Source organism: Carcharodon carcharias, chromosome 14, assembly GCF_017639515.1.
Source record: "Carcharodon carcharias isolate sCarCar2 chromosome 14, sCarCar2.pri, whole genome shotgun sequence".
Taxonomy (NCBI): Eukaryota; Metazoa; Chordata; class Chondrichthyes; order Lamniformes; family Lamnidae; genus Carcharodon; species Carcharodon carcharias.
The window spans coordinates 82,633,864-82,655,547 of NC_054480.1; positions in this window are offsets into that span (position 1 = coordinate 82,633,864).

Sequence of the window (21,684 nt, forward strand, 5' to 3'; positions counted from 1 at the left end):
TCCAATTCCGCACATTCACATGCTCACACTGTACACCATCCTACTCCTCAGCCTCTCACAAACTATACCCCATCCAGAGCTCAACCATCACGCAGTCACAACGTCTGCCATCCAAATCCTCACCCTCACACTGTACACCATCCAACTCCCAAGCTTCACATATTCACACTGCACACCATCCAACTCCCAACCTTCACACATTCACACTGCACACCATCCAACTCCCAACCTTCACACACTCACACTGCACACCATCCAACTCCCAACCTTCACACACTCGCACTGCACACCATCCAAATCCCAACCTTCACACACTCACTCTGCACACCATCCAACTCCCAACCTTCACGCACTCACACTGCACACCATCCAACTCCCACCTTCACACAATCACAATGCACACCATCCAACTCTCAACCTTCACACGCTCACACTGCACACCATCCAAATCACCACCGGCACACACTCACACTGCACACCATCCAACTCCCAACATTCACACATTCACAATTCACACCATCCAACTCCCAACCTTCACACACTCACACTGCACCCCATCAAACTCCCATCCTTCACACAATCACACTGCACCCCATCCAAATCCCAACCTTCACACACTCACACTGCACTCCATCCAACTCCCAACCTTCACACACTCACACTGCACACCATCCAACTCCCAAGCTTCACACACTCACACTGCACCCCATCCAAATCCCCACCTGCACACAGACTTTACCCCATCCAACTCCGCACGTTCACATGCTCACACTGTACATCATCCAACTCCTCAGCCTCTCACAAACTATACCCCATCCAAAACACAACCATCACACACTCACAACGTCCGCCATCCAAATCCTCACCCTCACACTGTACACCATCAAACTCCCCACCTTCACGCACTCACACTGCACCCCATCCAACTCCCCACTTTCACACACTCACACTGCACTCCATCCAACTCCCAACCTTCACACACTCACACTGTACTTCATTCAACTCCCCCATCTTCACACGCATTGTACCCAATCAAACTCCACTCATTACACATGCAGTACGACATCCAAACTCTCACATTCACATCCTCGCACTGTAACCCAAAAAAATGACCAACCTCACACACACCCACTGTACCCTATCCAAATCCCCACCCTCACAAACTCACACTTGTACTCTGTACAAATACCCACCCTCACACTTCACACTGTACCACAGCCAACACCCCACCATCTCACAGACTCACACTGTACCCCATCCAACTCCCAACCTTGACACACACACACTGCACCCCATCTAGCTCCCAACCTTCACACATTCACAATGCGCACCATCCAACTCCCAACCTTCACACACTCAAACTGCACACCATCCAACTCCCAACTTTCACACACTCACGCTGCACACCATCCAACTCCCAGGCTTCACACGCTCACACTGCACACCATCCAACTCCCAACATTCACACACTCACACTGCACACCATCCAACTCCCAACCTTCACACACTCACACTGCACACCATCCAACTCCCAACCTTCACACACTCACACTGCACCCCATCCAAATACCCAACTGCACACACTCACACTGTACACCATCCAACTCCCCAGCTTCACACACTCACACTGCACCCCATCCAAATACCCACCTGCACACAAACTGTACCCCATCCAACTCCGCACATTCACATGCTCACACTGTACACCATCCAACTCCTAAGCCTCTCACAAACTATACCTCATCCAGAGCTCAACCATCACGCACTCACAACGTCTGCCATCCAAATCCTCACCCTCACACTGTACACCATCCAACTCCCAAGCTTCACATATTCACACTGCACAACATCCAACTCCCAACCTTCACACATTCACAGTGCACACCATCCAACTCCCAACCTTCACACACTCACACTGCACACCATCCAACTCCCAACCTTCACACACTCGCACTGCACACCATCCAACTCCCAACCTTCACACAATCACACTGCACACCATCCAACTCCCAACCTTCACACGCTCACACTGCACACCATCCAAATCACCACCGGCACACACTCACACTGCACACCATCCAACTCCCAACCTTCACACACTCACAATTCACACCATCCAACTCCCAACCTTCACACACTCACACTGCACCCCATCCAACTCCCAACCTTCACACAATCACACTGCACACCATCCAACTCCCAAACTTCACACGCTCACACTGCACCCCATCCAAATCCCCACCTGCACAAACTCACTCTGCACACCATCCAACTCCCAAGCTTCAAACACTCACACTGCACCACAACCAAATACCCACCTGCACACACTCACACTGTACACCATCCAACTCCCAAGCTTCACACACTCACACTGCACCCCATCGAAATCCCCACCTGCACACAGACTTTACCCCATCCAACTCCGCACGTTCACATGCTCACACTGTACATCATCCAACTCCTCAGCCTCTCACAAACTATACCCCATCCAAAACACAACCATCACACACTCACGACGTCCACCATCCAAATCCTCACCCTCACACTGTACACCATCAAACTCCCCACCTTCACACACTCACTCTGCACACGATCCAACTCCCAACCTTCACACACTCACACTGTACTTCATTCAACTCCCCCATCTTCACACGCATTGTACCCTATCAAACTCCACTCCTTACACATGCATTACCACATCCAAACTCTCACATTCACACCCTCGCACTGTAACCCAACCAAATTACCAACCTCACACACAACCACTGTACCCTATCCAAATCCCCACCCTCACAAACTCACACTGTACTCCAAACAAATACCCACCCTCACACATCACACTGTACCACAACCAACACCCCACCATCTCACAAACTCACACTGTACCCCATCCAACTCCGCACCTTCACACACTGTCCCCCATCCAACTCCCAACCTTCACACACTCACACTGCACACCATCCAACTCCCAACTTTCACACACACACACTGTACCCTATCCAAATCCCCACCCTCACAAACTCACACTGTACTCCGTACAAATACCCACCCTCACACATCACACTGTACCACAACCAAAACCCCACCATCTCACAGACTCACACTGTACCCCATCCAACTCCCAACCTTCACACACTCACACTGCACCCCATCTAGCTCCCAACCTTCACACATTCACACTGCACACCATCCAACTCCCAACTTTCACACACTCACGCTGCACACCATCCAACTCCCAAGCTTCACACACTCACACTGCACACCATCCAACTCCCAACCTTCACACGCTCACACTGCACACCATCCAACTCCCAGGCTTCACACGCTAACACTGCACACCATCCAACACCCAACCTTCATATACTCACACTGCACGCCATCCAACTCCCAACCTTCACACACTCACACTGCACACCATCCAACTCCCAACCTTCACACACTCACACTGTACACCTTCCAACTCCCCAGCTTCACACACTCACACTGCACCCCATCCAAATACCCACCTGCACACAGACTGTACCCCATCCAACTCCGCACATTCACATGCTCACACTGTACACCATCCAACTCCTCAGCCTCTCACAAACTATACCCCATCCAGAGATCAACCATCACGCACTCACAAAGTCTGCCATCCAAATCCTCACCCTCACACTGTACACCATCCAACTCCCAAGCTTCACACATTCACACTGCACCCCATCCAACTCCCAACCTTCACACATTCACACTGTACACCATCCAACTCCCAACCTTCACACACTCACTCTGCACACCATCCAACTCCCAACATTCACACAATCACACTGCACACCATCCAACTCCCAACCTTCACACACTCACACTGCACACCATTCAACTCCCAACCTTCACATGCTCACACTGCACACCATCCAAATCACCACCTGCACACACTCACACTGCACAACATCCAGCTCCCAACCTTCACACAATCACACTGCACCCCATCCAAATCCCCACCTGCACACACTCACACTGCACACCATCCAACTCCCAAGCTTCACACACTCACACTGCACCCCATCCAAATACCCACCTGCACACACTCACACTGTACACCATCCAACTCCCAAGCTTCACGCACTCACACTGCACACCATCGAAATCCCCTCCTGCACACAGACTTTACCCCATCCAACTCCGCACGTTCACATGCTCACACTGAACATCATCCAACTCCTCAGCCTCTCACAAACTATACCCCATCCAAAGCGCAACCATCACACACTCACCACGTCCGCCATCCAAATCCTCACCCTCACACTGTACACCATCAAACTCCCCAACTTCACACACTCACACTGCACACGATCCAACTCCCAACCTTCACACACTCACTCTGTACCCCATCCAACTCCCAACCTTCACACACTCACACTGCACCCCATCCAAATACCCACCTGCAAACACTCACACTGTACACCATCCAACTCCCCAGTTTTACACACTCACACTGCATCCCATCCAAATACCCACCTGCACACAGACTGTACCCCATCCAACTCTGCACGTTCACATGCTCACACTGTACACCATCCAACTCCTCAGCCTCTCACAAACTATACCCCATCCAGAGCTCAACCATCACGCACTCACAACGTCTGCCATCCAAATCCTCACCCTCACACTGTACACCATCCAACTCCCAAGCTTCACACATTCACACTGCACACCATCCAACTCCCAACCTTCACACATTCACACTGCACACCATCAGCTCCCAATCTTCACACACTCACACTGCACACCATCCAGCTCCCAATCTTCACACACTCACACTGCACACCATCCAACTCCCAACCTTCACACACTCACACTGCACACCATTCAACTCCCAACCTTCACATGCTCACACTGCACACCATCCAAATCACCACCTGCACACACTCACACTGCACAACATCCAGCTCCCAACCTTCACACAATCACACTGCACCCCATCCAAATCCCCACCTGCACACACTCACACTGCACACCATCCAACTCCCAAGCTTCACATGCTCACACTGCACACCATCCAAATCACCACCTGCACACACTCACACTGCACAACATCCAGCTCCCAACCTTCACACAATCACACTGCACCCCATCCAAATCCCCACCTGCACACACTCACACTGCACCCCATCCAAATACCCACCTGCACACACTCACACTGTACACCATCCAACTCCCAAGCTTCACACACTCACACTGCACACCATCAAAATCCCCACCTGCACACAGACTTTACCCCATCCAACTCCGCACGTTCACATGCTCACACTGTACATCATCCAACTCCTCAGCCTCTCACAAACTATACCCCATCCAAAGCGCAACCATCACACACTCACCACGTCCGCCATCCAAATCCTCACCCTCACACTGTACACCATCAAACTCCCCAACTTCACACACTCACACTGCACACGATCCAACTCCCAACCTTCACACACTCACTCTGTACCCCATCCAACTCGCACCCTTCACCCACTCACACTGCACACCATTCAACTCCCCACTTTCACACACTCACACTGCACACCATCCAACTCCCAACCTTCACACACTCACACTGTACTTCATTCAACTCCCCCATCTTCACACTCATTGTACCCTATCAAACTCCACTCCTTACACATGCAGTACCACATCCAAACTCTCACACTCACACACTCGCACTGTAACCCAACCAAATGACCAACCTCACACACACACACTGTACCCTATCCAAATCCCCACCCTCACAAACTCACACTGTACTCCGTACAAATACCCACCCTTACACATCACACTGTACCACAACCAGCACCCCACCATCTCACAGACTCACACTTTACCCCATCCAACTCCCAACCTTCACACACTCACACTGCACCCCATCTAGCTCCCAACCTTCACACATTCACACTGCGCACCATCCAACTCCCAACCTTCACACACTCACACTGCACACCATCCAACTCCCAACCTTCACACACTCACGCTGCACACCATCCAACTCCCAAGCTTCACACACTCACACTGCACCCCATCCAAATACCCACCTGCACACAGACTGTACCCCATCCAACTCCGCACGTTCACATGCTCACACTGTACACCATCCAACTCCTCAGCCTCTCACAATCTATACCCCATCCAGAGCTCAACCATCACGCACTCACAACGTCTGCCATCCAAATCCTCACCCTCACACTGTACACCATCCAACTCCCAAGCTTCACACATTCACACTGCACACCATCGAACTCCCAACCTTCACACATTCACACTGCACACCATCCAACTCCCAACCTTCACACACTCACACTGCAAACCATCCAACTCCCAACCTTCACACACTCGCACTGCACACCATCCAACTCCCAACCTTCGCACACTCACTCTGCACACCATCCAACTCCCAACCTTCACACACTCACACTGCACACCATCGAACTCCCAACCTTCACACAATCACACTGCACACCATCCAACTCCCAACCTTCACACGCTCACACTGCACACCGTCCCAATCACCACCTGCACACACTCACACTGCACACCATCCAACTCCCAAGCTTCACCCACTCACACTGTACACCATCCAACTCCCCAGTTTCACACAATCACACTGCACACCATCCAACTCACCACCTTCACACACTCACACTGCACACCATCGAACTCCCCACCTTCACTCACTCACACTGTACCCTATCCAAATCCCCACCTGCACAAACTCACACTGTACACCATCCAACTCCCCACCTGCACACACCCACACTGCACACCATCCAACTCCCCACCTTCACACACTCATAATGCACACGATCCAAATCCCAACCTGCACACACTCACACTGTACACCATCCAACTCCCAACTTTCACACGCTCACACTGTACTCTATCCAAATCCCCACTTGCACACACTCACACTGCACACCATCCAACTCCCAAGCTTCACACACTCACACTGTACACCATCCAACTCCCCACTTTCACACAATCACACTGCACACCATCCAACTCCCCACCTTCACACACTCACACTGTACCCTATCCAAATCCCCACCTGCACACACTCACACTGTACACCATCCAACTCCCCACCTGCACACACTCACACTGCACACCATCCAACTCCCCACCTTCACACACTCACACTGCATACGATCCAACTCCCAACCTGCACACACTCACACTGTACACCATCCAAATCCCCATCCTCACACACACTATACGCCATACAACTTTCCACCATCACACAATCACACTGTACCCCAACCAACTACCCACATTATCATACACACATTGTACCCAATCCCACTCCCAACGGTCTCACACACTGTACCACATCCAACTCCCCACTTTTACACACACAGTGTATCCCAAGCAACTCCCCATCTTCACACACTCAAACTGTACCCAATCGAACAACCCACCCTCTCACACACTGTACTCCAGCCAACAACCCACCCTCAAACAAACTGTACCCCATTCAACTCTCCACCATCACACACTCAGACTGTACCACATCCAACTCCCCACACCCTCACATACTGTACCCCATCCAACCTCCCACCTTCACCCACACTGTACACAATTTGACTCCCCACCCTCACACACTCACACTGTACCCTATTCAAATGCCCACCCTCACACACTCACACTGTACCCTATCCAAATCCCCGCCCTCACACACTCACACTGTACGCTATCCAAATCCCCACCCTCACATACTCACACTGTACCCTATCCAAATCCCCACTCTCACAAACTCACACTGTACACCATCCAACTCCCCACCCTCACACACTCACACTGTACCCTATCCAAATCCCCACCCTCACACACTCACACTGTACCCTATCCAAATCCCCACCCTCACACACTCACAATGTACCGTATCCAAATCCCCACCCTCACACACTCACACTGTACCCTATCCAAATCCCCACCCTCACACACTCACACTGTACCCTATCCAAATCCCCACCCTCACACACTCACACTGTACCCTATCCAAATCCCCACCCTCACACACTCACAATGTACCCTATCCAAATCCCCACCCTCACAAACTCACAATGTACCTTATCCAAATCCCCACCCTCACACACTCACACTGTACCCTATCCAAATCCCCACCCTCACACACTCACAATGTACCCTATCCAAATCCCCACCCTCACACACTCACACTGTACCCTATCCAAATCCCCACCCTCACACACTCACACTGTACCCTATCCAAATCCCCACCCTCACACACTCACACTGTACCCTATCCAAATCCCCACCCTCACACACTCACACTGTACCCTATCCAAATCCCCACACTCACAAACTCACACTGTACCCTATCCAAATCCCCACACTCACACACTCACACTGTACCCTATCCAAATCCCCACCCTCACACACTCACACTGTACCCTATCCAAATCCCCACCCTCACACACTCACACTGTACCCTATCCAAATCCCCACACTCACACACTCACACTGTACCCTATCCAAATCCCCACCCTCACAAACTCACACTGTACACCTTCCACCTTCACACAATTACAATGTTCCCCATCCAACTCCCCACACTCTCACACACTCACACTGTACCACATCCAACTCCCCATCTTCTAACACACACTGTATGCCATCCAACTCCCCACACTCTCACACACTCACACTGTACCACGTCCAACTCAACACTCTCACAAACACGATACCCATCCAATTTTCCACTATCACACTCACTGTACCTCATCCAAAGCCCCATCCACACACACTCACACTGTACACCTACCAACTCCCCATCCTCTCACACACTCCGCATCCAACTCCCCATCCTCTCACACAATGTACCCCATCCAACGCCTCACCTTCAAACACTCACACTGTACCCCATCCAACGCCCCACCCACACACTCACACTGTACACCATCCGACACCCCACCCTCTCACACAATGTACACCTTCCAACTCACCACCCTCACACAAACTACACCCCATCCAACTTTCACCAGCACCCACTCACACAGTACAACATCCAACTCCCTCACACACTGTACCCCATACAAAACCGCACATTCACACACGCACACTGTACCACGTACATCCCCCATGTTCAAACACACTGTACACAATCCGACTCCCCACCTTCACACACTCACACTGTACCCTATCCAAATCCCCACCCTCACACACTCACACTGTACCCTATCCAAATCCCCACACTCACACACTCACACTGTACCCCCCTCCAACTTCACACATTACACTGTACCCCATCAAAGTCCCCACCCTCGCACACACACACTGTACCCCATCAATCTCCCCACCCTCTCACACACTGTACACCATCCAACACCCCACCCTCTCACACAATGTACCCCTTCCAACTCCCCACCCTCACACAGACTATACCCCATCCAACATTCCACCATCACACATGCACAATGTACCGCATCCAAATCCTCATCCTCACACACTCACACTGTACCCCCACACTGTACCCCATCGAAATCCCCACCTTCTCACACACTCACACTGTACCACATCCAAATCCCCACCTTCTCACACACTGTACCGCATCCTAAACCCCACCTTCTCATACAATGTGCCCCATCCAACTCCCCACCTTCACACACTCACACTGTACCCCATCCAACACCCCACCCTCTCACACAAGTACCCCTTCCAACTACCCACCCTCACACAGACTATACCCCATCCAACATTCCACCATCACATACTCACAGTGTACCCCATCCAACACCCCACCCTCTGAAACACACACTGTACCCCATCCAACTCCCCACCCTCTGAAACACACACTGTACCCCATCCAACTCCCCACCCTCTGAAACACACACCGTACCCCATCCAACTACACTCTCACAGACACACTGTACTCCATCTAACTCCCCACCCTCTCACACAAACACACTGTACCTCATCCAGCTCCCCACCCTCACACACACTCACACTGCATCCCATCAGCCTCTCCACCCTCTGACACACACTGTACCCCATCAATCTCCCGACCTTTTCATACACACTGCACCCCATCCAACTCTGCACCCACTCACACACACTGTACCCAACCAACTTCACACTCTCTCAGACACACTGTACCCCATCCAACAGCGCACCCTCTCACACACAAACTATACCCCCTCCAACTCCCCAACCTCTCACAGACACACTCTACCCCAACCAACACCCCACTGTTCTCACAGACTCACACTGTACCCCATCCAGCTCCCCACCCTCTCACACACACACTGTATACCATCCAAATCCCCACCCTCTCACACACATACTGTACCCCATCCAGCTCCCCACCCTCTCACACACACACTGTACCCCATCCAGCTCCCCACCCTCTCACACACACACTGTACCCCATCCAGCTCACCATTCATTCACACACACGGAACCCGGTCCAACTCCCTATTTCACAAACTCACACCGTATCCCATCAACATCCACACCCTCTCACACATGCTGTACTCAAGCTAACTGCACACCCACTCACACACACTGTACCTCATCAACTCCCCACCCTCACACATTCACTCTGTACCCCATCCAACTCCCCACCGTCTCAAAAAAAACTGTACTCCATCCAACTTCCACCCTCCCACACACACAGTGTCCCAACCAAATCCCCACCCTCTCACACACAATGTAGCCCATCCAACTCCCCACCTTCACACACACGCACTGTACCCCATCCAACTCCACACCTTTACACACACACACTGTAACCCATCAGCCTCTCCCTCTGACACACACTGTAACCCATCCAGCTCACCACCCTCTCACATGTTACCCCGTCCAACTCCCCAACCTCGCACACTGTCACTGTACCCCAGCAATGTCCCCACCCTCTCATACACACTGCACTCCATCCAACTCTGCACCCACTCAAGCACACTGTACCCCATCCAACTGTGCACGGTCTCACACACACACTATGCCCCCTCCAACTCCCCAACCTCTCACACTCGCACTGTACCCCATTCAACTCCCCACCCTCTCACATAATCACACTGTACCCCATCCAGTCCCCACCCTCTCGCACACTCACTTTAACCCATCCAGCTCCCCACCCTCTCACACACACACACACTGTACGCCATCCATCTCCCGACCCTCACATTGCAACCAAACCAAAATCCCAACCCTCTCACACACACTCTGTACCCCATCAAAATTCACACCCTCTCACACACACACACTGTACACCCTCCATCTCCCCACCTTCACACATACACACTGTACCCCATCAACCTCTCCACCCTCTGACACACACACTGCACCCCATCCAGCTCACCACCCACCCACACACACGGAACCCCATCCAACTCCCCACCTTCAGACTGTCACACTGTACCCCATCCAACTCCCCTTCTTCAAACACTCACACAATGCCCCCTCCAACTCCCCACCCTCTCACAGACACACTTTACCCCATTCAACTCCCCACCCTCTCACACACTCACACTGTACCCCATCCAACTCCCTATCCTCGCACACTGTTACTGTACCACATCCAATTCCCCAGCTTCACAAACTCACACCCTACCCCATCAATTTCCCCACCCTCTCGTACACACTGTACCCCATTCAACTCTGCAACCTCTCACAAACACTATAGCCCACCCAATCTCCCCACCTTCACACACTCATGTTGTACCCCATCCAACTCCCCAACCTCTTACCCACACTGTACCCCTACCAATCTCCCCACCTTCACACTATCACACTGTACCCCATCAAACCCCCACCCACACACATTCATACTGTACCCCATCAAACACCCTCCCTCACACATTCATACTGTACCCCATCCAACACCCCACCCTTTCACACACACAAACACACACACACACACACACACACAGTATCCCATCCAAATCCCCACCCTCTCACACTGTAACCCATCCAGCTCCTATTCTTCGCACACATACACAGTACCGCATACAACTTCCCACCCTTTCACACGCACACTGTACCCCATCCAACTCCCACCCCAACAAATACACACTTTACCACATACAACTCCCCACCCTTTCACACTCACACTGTACCACATTGAACTCCCGACCGTCACACCCTCACATTTCAACTGACCCATCTCCCCACCTTCTCAGGCACGCAGTGTACCCCATCCAAATCCCTGCCCTCACAGAGAGCCTCTTCCAACTTCCCACCTTCACTCATACACACTGTAACCCATCACCCCCCACCCACACACACTCCTACTTTACCTCTTCCAACTCCCCACCCTCACACACTCACACTGTACCCTATCAAACCCCCACCCACACACACTCATACTGTACCCCATCAAACACCCTCCCTCACACACTCAAACTATTCCTGATCCAAATGCCAACCCTCACACACTCACGCTGTTCCCCATCCAACTCCCCACTCTCTCAAGCACACACTGTACCCCATCCACCTCCCCAACCACTCACACACTCACATTATACCACATCCAACTCCCCACCCTCACATACACACACTGTACCCTATCCAAATCCCCAAGCTCTCACACACAAAGTGTACCCCATCCAGCTCCCCACCCTCTGACACACACTGTTCCCCATCAACCATTCTGCCCTCGCACACAGAATGTACCTCATCCATCTCCACACCCTCTCACACACACCCTGTAGCCCATCCAAATCCCCACCCTCTCACACACTTTACCCCATGCAATCTCCACACCTTCAGACTCTCACTCTGTACCGCATCCAACTCCGCTCCTTCACATACTCACACTGTACCTCATCCAACTCCCCACCCTCTCAAACACAAACTGTATCCCAACCAAATCCCCGCTCTCTCACACAATGTACCCCATCCAACTGTGCACCTTCTCACACACACACTGTACCCCATCCTGCTCTCAACTCTCTGACACAGACACTGTACCCCATTGAGTTCCCCAACCTCTCACACACACACTCTACCCCTGCCAAGACCCCACCCTCTCACACACTCACACTGTACCCCATCAATCTCCCCACCCTCTCATACAGACTGTACCCCCTCCAACTCCACACCCTCTCACCGACACACTCTACCCCAACCAACATCCCAGCCCCTCACACACTCACACTGTATCCCATCCAACTCCCCACCCTCTCACACACACACACTATACCCCATCCAGCTCCCCACCCTCTCACACACACACACTCTACCCCAACCAACATCCCAGCCCCTCACACACTCACACTGTATCCCATCCAACTCCCCACCCTCTCACACTGTAACCCATCCAGCTCCTATTCTTCGCACACATACACAGTACCGCATACAACTTCCCACCCTCTCACACACACACACACTATACCCCATCCAGCTCCCCACCCTCTCACACACACTATACCCCATCCAGCTCCCCACCCTCTCACACACACACACTATACCCCATCCAGCTCCCCACCCTCTCACACACACACACTATACCCCATCCAGCTCCCCACCCTCTCACACACACACACTATACCCCATCCAGCTCCCCACCCTCTCACACACACACACACTATACCCCATCCAGTTCCCCACCCTCTCACACACACACACTATACCCCATCCAGTTCCCCACCCTCTCACACACACACACTATACCCCATCCTGTTCCCCACCCTCTCACACACACTCTGTACAACCTCCATCTCCCCACCTTCATACACACACACTGTACCCCATCAACCTCTCCACCCTCTGACACACACACTGTACTCCATCCAGCTCACCACCCACCCACACACACGGAACCCAGTCCAACTCCCCACCTTCACAAACTCACACCGTACCCCATCTACATCCACATCCTCTCAAACACATTGTACCCAAACCAACTGTGTTCCCACCCTACCCCATCAATTTCCTCACCCTCTCATACACACTGTACCCTATCCAACTCCGCACCCTCTCACCTACACTGTACCCCATCCAATCTCCTACCCTTCACACTCTCACACTGTACCCCATCCAATCTCCCCACCTTCACACACCCACACTGTACCCCATCCAACTCCCCGTCATCTCACACACACAAGCACCCAAACTGTACCCCAAATGACTCCCCACCCTCTCACGCACACTGTACACCATCAACCTCTCCAACCTCGCACACACACTGTACACCATCAACCTCTCCACCCTCGCACACACACTGTGCCACAACTAACTGCCAGCTCTCACACCCTCACATTTCAACTGACCCATCTCCCCACCTCTCAAGCATGCACTGTACCCCATCGAATCCTCTGCTCTCACATAGAGCCCCATCCAACTTCCCATCTTCACACTATCATACTGTACCCCATCAAACCCCCACCCACACACAGTCACACTGTACCCCATCAAACCCCGACCCACACACACTCACACTGTATCCCATCAAACCCCCACCCACACACAATCACACTGTACCCCATCAAACCCCCACTCACACTGTATCCCATCAAAACCCCTCCCACACACACTCACACTGTACCCCATCAAACCCCCACTCACACTGTACCCCATCAAACCCCCACCCACACACACACACAGACTGTACCCTATCAAACCCCCACCCACACACACTCACACCGTATCCCATCAAACCCCCACCCACACACACTCACACCGTATCCCATCAAACCCCCACCCACACACACTCACACTGTACCCCATCAAACCCCCACCCACACACACTCACACTGTACCCCATCAAACCCCCACCCACACACACTCACACTGTACCCCATCAAACCTCCCCACACACACATACATTTTACACCATCAAACACCCACCCACACACACACTCCCTCTGTACCCCATCAAACCCCCACCCACACACACTCACACTGTACCCCATCAAACACCCTCCCTCACACACTCACACTGTATCCCATCAAACACCCTCCCTCACACACACACACTAATCCTGATCCAAATGCCAACTCTCACACACTCATACTATTCCCCATTCAACTCCCCACCCTCTCAAATACACACTGTACCACATCCAACTTCCCAACCTCTAACTCACACACTGTACCCCATCAAACCCCCACCCTCAAACACTCACACTGTACCCCATCAAACCCCCACCCTCAAACACTCACACTGTACCCCATCAAACCCCCACCCTCACATACACACTGTACCCCATCCAAATCCCCACCCCCTCACACACATATACACACACACTGTACCCCATCCAACTGCGTACCTTCTCACACACTCACTGTACCCCATCCAGCTCCCCACCCTCTGACACACACACTGTACCCCATCCAGCTCCCCACCCTCTGACACACACACTGTACCCCATCAAACACCCACCCAGTCACACTCACACTGTACCCCATCAAATTCCCACCCTCACACACTCACACTGTACACCATCCAACTCCCCACCCTCTCACACACACTCTGTACACCATCCAACTCCCCACCCTCTCACACACACACACATACACACACACACAGTATCCCATCCAACTCCCCACCCTCTCACACTGTACCCCATCCAATTTCCCACCCTGTCACACACTCACACTATACCCCAACCAGCTCCCCACCCTCTCACACACTCACACTGTACCCCATCCAGCTCCCCACCCTCTCGCACACTCACACTCTACCCCATCCAGCTCCCCACCCTCTCACACACACACTGTAACCCATCAAACCCCCACCCAGACACACTCATACTGTACCCCATCAAATTCCCACCCTCACACACTCACACTGTACACCATTCAACTCCCCACCCTCTCACACACACACACGTACACACACACACACACACACACACACACACACACACACACACACACACACACACACACACACACACACAGTATCCCATCCAACTCCCCATTCTCTCACACACACACTGTACACCATCCAACTCCCCACCATCTCACACACTCACACTATACCCCATCCAGTTCCCCACCCTCTCACACACTCACACTGTACCCCATCCTGCTCCCCACCCTCTCACACACACTTTGTACACCCTCCATCTCCCCACCTTCATACACACACACTGTACCCCATCAACCTCTCCACCCTCTGACACACACACTGTACCCCATCTAGCTCACCACCCATTCACACACACGGAATCCGTCCAACTCCCCACCTTCACAAACTCACACCGTACGCCATCAACATCCACACCCTCTCACACACGCTGTACCCAAACCAACTGCCTTCCCACTCACACACACCCTACCCCATCAATTTCCCCACCCTCTCACACAAACTGTACCCTATCCAACTCCGCACCCTCTCACCTACACTGTACCCCATCCAATCCCCCACCCTTCACACACTCACACTGTACCCCATCAAACACCGTCCCTCACACACACACACTAATCCTGATCTAAATGCCAACCCTCACACACTCATACTGTTCCCCATCCAACACCCCACCCTCTCAAATACACACTGTACCACATCCTACTTCCCACCTTCACACACAAACAATGTGCCCCATCCAAATGCCCACCCTCACACACTCACACTGTACCCCATCAAACCCCCACCCACACACACTCACACTGTACCCCATCAAACCCCCACCCACACACACACACTGTACCCCATCAATCACCCTCCCTCACACACTCACACTATTCCTGATCCAAATGCCAACCCTCACACACTCACACTGGACCCCATCCACCTCTCCACCCTCTTAAATACACACTGTATCACATCCAACTTCCCAACTTCTAACTCACACACTGTACCCCATCAAACCCCCACCATCACACTCACACTGTATCCCATCAAACCCCCACCCTCACATACACACTGTACCCCATCCAAATCCCCACCCTCTCCCACACACACACAGACACACCCTCACACACTCACTGTACCCCATCCAGCTCCCCACCCTCTGACACACACACTGTAACCCATCAAACCCCCACCCAGACACACTGACACTGTACCCCATCAAATTCCCACCCTCACACTGTAAACCATCCAACTCCCCACCCTCTCACACACACACACATACACACACAGTATCCCATCCAACTCCCCATCCTCTCACACACACACTGTACACCATCGAACTCCCCACCCTCTCACACTGTACCCCATCGAACTCCCCACCCTCTCACACACTCACACTACACCCCATCCAGCTCCCCAACCTCTCACCCACTCACACTGTACCCCATCCAACTCCCCACCCTCTCACACACTCAAACCGCACCACATCCAGCTTCCCACCCTCTCACACACACACACACGGTGCCACTTCCAACTCCCACCCCTACAAATACACACTTTACCACATACAACTCCCCACCCTTTCACACGCACACTGTACCACATTCAACTCCCGACCGTCACACCCTCACATTTCAACTGACCCATCTCCCCACCTTCTCAGGCACGCTGTGTACCCCATCCAACTCCCTGCCCTCACAGAGAGCCTCTTCCAACTTCCCACCTTAACTTATACACACTGTAACCCATCACCCCCCACCTACACACGCTCCCACTTTACCTCTTCCAACTCCCCACACTCACACACTCACACTGTACCCCATCCAACTCACCATCCTCTTGCACACACACTTTACCCAATACAACTTCCTACCCTCTGACACACACACTGTAACCCATCAAACCCCCACCCAGACACACTCACACTGTACCCCATCAAATTCCCACCCTCCCACACTCACATTGTACACCATCCAACTCCCCACCCTCTCACACACACACATACACACACACACACACACACACACACACAGTTTCCCATCCAACTCCCCACCCTCTCACACTGTACCCCATCCAACTCCCCACCCTCTCACACACTCACACTCTATCCCATCCTGCTCCCCACCCTCTCACACACTCACACTGTACCCCATCCAGCTCCCCACCCTCTCACACACTCACACTGTATCCCATCCTGCTCCCCACCCTCTCACACACACTCTGTACACCCTCCATCTCCCCACCTTCATACACACACACTGTACCCCATCAACCTCTCCACCCTCGGACACACACACTGTACCCCATCCAGCTCACCACCCATTCACACACACGGGACCCATCCAACTCCCCACCTTCACAAACTTACACCGCATCCCATCAACATCCACATCCTCTCACACACACTGTACCCAAACCAACTGCCTTCCCACTCACACACACCCTACCCCATCAATTTCCCTACCCTCTCATACACACTGTACCCTATCCAACTCCGCACCCTCTCACCTACACTGTGCCCCATCCAATCTCCCCACCTTCACACACCCACACTTTACCCCATCCAACTCCACATCATCTCACACACACAAGCACCCAAACTGTACCCCAAATGACTCCCCACCCTCTCACACACACTGTACCCCATCAACCTCTCCAACCTCGCATACACACTGTACCCCATCAAACCCCCACCCACACACACTCACACTGTACCCCATCAAACCCCCACCCACACACACTCACACTGTACCCCATCAAACACCCTCCCTCACACACTCACACTGTACCCCATCAAACCCCCACCCACACACACTCACACTGTACCCCATCAAAGACCCTCCCTCACACACTCACACTATTCCTGATCCAAATGCCAAACCTCACACACTCACACTGTTCCCTATCCAACTCCCCATCCTCTGAAATACACACTGTACCACATCCAACCTCCCACCTTCACACACACACAATGTGCCCCATCCAAATGCCCACCCTCACACACTCACACTGTACCCCATCCAACTCACCACCCTCTTACACGCACACTTTACCCAATCCAACTTTCCAATCTCACACTCACACACTGTACCCCAACCAACCCCCCACCTTCTAACACACACTGTTCCCTGCAAACTATTCCGCCCTCGCACACAGAATGTACCCCATCCAATGCCACATCCTGTCACACATACACAGTACCTCGCCCATCTCCACACCCTCAAAAATGCACACTGTACCCCATCCAACTCCCCACCCTCTCACACACTGTACCCCATCCAAATCCCCACCCTCTCACACACTGTAGCCCATCCAACACCCCACTTTCACACACACACACACACACACTGTACCCCATTCAACTCCCTACCCTCACACACTTTCTCTGTACCCCATCCAAATCCCCATCCTCTCAAACACTGCAGCCAACCAATCTCCCCATCTTCAGATTCTTACACTGTACCCCATCCAACTCCCCACCCTCTCACACATTGTACCCCATCCAACTCCCCACCCTCTCACACATTGTACCCCATCCAACACCCCACCCTCTCACACATTGTACTCCATCCAAGTCCCCACCCTCTCACACATTGTACCCCATCCAACTTCCCACCCTCTCACACATTGTACCCCATCCAACTCCCCACCCTCTCACACATTGTACCCCATCCAACTTCCCACCTTCACACACATTGTACCCCATCCAACTCCCCAACCTCTCACACATTGTACCCCATCCAACTCCCCACCCTCTCACACATTGTACCCTATCCAACTCCCCACCCTCTCACACATTGTACCCCATCCAACTTCCCACCTTCACACATTGTACCCCATCCAACTCCCCACCCTCTCACATATTGTACCCCATTCAACTCCCCACCCTCTCACACATTGTACCCCATCCAACTCCCCACCCTCTCACACATTGTACCCCATCCAACTCCCCACCCTCTCACACATTGTACCCCATCCAACTCCCCACCCTCTCACACATTGTACCCCATCCAACTTCCCACCTTCACACACACACACTGTAACCCATCAGCCTCACATTGCAACCGACCCAAATTCACACCCTCTCACACACGCACTGTACTCCCTCCATCTCCCCACCTTCACACATACACACCGTACCCCAGCAACATCCACATCCTCTCACACACGCTGCACTCAAACCAACTGCGCACCCACTCACACACACTGTACCCCATCCCATCTCCCCACCCTCATACACACACACTGTACCCCATCCAACTCCACACCTTTACACACACACACTGTAACCCATCAGCCTCTCCACCCTCTGACACACACTGTAACCCATCCAGTTGACCACCCTCACACACACGTTATCCCGTCCAACTCCCTACCCTCGCACACTGTCACTGTAGCCCATCAATATCCACACCCTCTCATACACACTGCACCCCATCCAACTCCGCACCCACTCAAGCACACTGTACCCAACCAACTGCGCACTCTCTCAGACACACTGTACCCCACCCAATCTCCCCACCTTCAGACTGTCACACTGTACCCCATCCAACTCCCCACCCTCGCACACTGTCACTGTACAACATCCAACTCCCCACCTTTGCAAACTCACACCCTACCCCGTCAATTTTTTTCCCTCTCATACACACTGTACCCCATCCAACTCCGCACCCTCTCACACACGCTGTAGCCTATCCAATCTCCCCACCTTCACACTCTCACACTTTACCCCATCCAACTCCCCATCATCTCAAACACACACGCACCCAAACTGTACTCCAAACGACGCCCCACCCTCTCACACACACTGTTCCCCGTCAACCACTCCACCCTCGCACACACACTGTGCCACAACTAACTGCCAGCCCTCACACCCTCATATTTCAACTGACCCATCTCCCCACCCTCTCAGGCACGCACTGTACCCCATCAAATCCTCTGCCCTCACATGGAGCCTCATCCAACTTCCCATCTTCATACTATCACACTGTACCCCATCAAAGCCCCCACCCTCACACACTCACACTGTACCCCATCAAATCCCCACCCACACACACTAACACAGTACCCCATTCAACTCCACACCTTCTCAAACACACACTGTACCCCATCCACCACCCCAACCACTCACAGGCACATTATTCCACATCCAATTCCCCACCCTCACATACACACACTGTACCCCATCTAAATCCCCAAGCTCTCACACACAAAGTGTACCCCATCCAGCTCCCCACCCTCTGACACACACTGTTCCCCATCAACCATTCTACCCTCGCACACAGAATGTACCTCATCCATCTCCACACCCTCTCACACGCACACTGTAGCCCATCCAAATCACCACCCTATCACACACTGTACTCCATGCAATCTCCACACCTTCAGACTCTCACTCTGTACTCCATCCAACTCCGCTCCTTCATATACTCACACAGTACCCCATCAACTCCCCACCCTCTCAAACACACACTGTACCCCATCCAGCTTCCCACCCTCTCACACACACACTGTACCCCATCCAACTGCGCACCTTCTCACACATACACTGTACCCCATCCAGCTCCCCACCCTCAAACACACTCACACTGTATTCCATCCAACTCCCCACCCTCAAACACCCACACTGTACCCCATCAACCTCTCCACCCTCTGACACACACACTGTACCCCATCCAGCTCACCACCCACCCACACACACGGAACCCAGTCCAACTCCCCACCTTCACAAACTCATACCCTACCCCATGAACATCCACACCCTCTCACACACTCTGTACCCAAACCAACTGCGCACCTTCTTATACACACTGTATCCCATCCAACTCCCATTCTTCACACATTCACACTGTACCCCATGCAACTCCCCACTCTCACACACTCACTTTGTAACCTATCCAACTCCCCAC